We start from the raw sequence: 888 nt of genomic DNA, 5'->3' as shown, positions 1-888 counted from the left end.
ACGGCATGGCACTGGACCAGTGGCCCTGGAACGCTGGCCGGCTTGGGGCGAGCGTTGAGTCTGTCCAAACATCAGAGCTAGGCGGGAGCCCCTAAACACGCAGAGTTCAGGCCCTGTCCTGCCGGGCCTGGGGGCCTCCGTTTCCAAGTCATTTTCTGTACCTCCTCGGGCCGGGACACGGGGGACCAGCCCGCCCGTCCACATTCCTGCAGCGCACTCACGGCTGGCGGTGCCATTCAGGGTCCTCGCTCTGCCTGGGTCACGGCCTAGCGCACGGCTGTGCACACGGGGCAGCAGGGACCACCATAAACCTCGTTGACAGACGCGAGGCAGACGCACAGACAAGTCGGACAGCGTTGCCAAGGTCGCACGGGGGTTGGATTTGAAGCTGGGCGCCCCGGATCCCGAGTGCACGCTACCCGCTCTACGTTCACCAGACAGAGTCTCAAGACTGTGACAGGAAGGGGCGCGCTTGGTGCAGCTTCGGATGGGGCGCTCAGGGAGTGCTGCTCAGGGGGTGACACTCGAGAAGGAGGAGCACTCTGGCCGTGACCTGCGAATGACCTCTAAGCTCCTCTCTAGTGCCAAGTGCACGCAGGTCAGCAGTGGGCACGGGGTCCTTAAAAGGTTCTCAGCTTGTCTGAGCCGGAAGAGGGTGGGTCGCCCTGTTCCCACGTAGACCGTCACTGGGGAGCACCACGGGGGGGAGTGTGTGGTCCTGGGAGGGCAGATCTCCGGGGGCTGTCCTGGGACAGGCCCTGGGGCCCGAAGGACAAGTCGATCGTGTCCCTTGCCGGCATTCCTGACCCTGGGTCTTGCTGGGGCACTGTTTTTTTCACTCTCAGGTCCAGGAACTGGAGCCCCACTGGGCAGCCGCCCTAGAGCCCC

Source organism: Pteropus vampyrus, unplaced genomic scaffold (genome assembly GCF_000151845.1).
Source record: "Pteropus vampyrus isolate Shadow unplaced genomic scaffold, Pvam_2.0 Scaffold1151, whole genome shotgun sequence".
Classification (NCBI taxonomy): domain Eukaryota; kingdom Metazoa; phylum Chordata; class Mammalia; order Chiroptera; family Pteropodidae; genus Pteropus; species Pteropus vampyrus.
Note: the sequence above shows the minus strand (reverse complement) of the source record.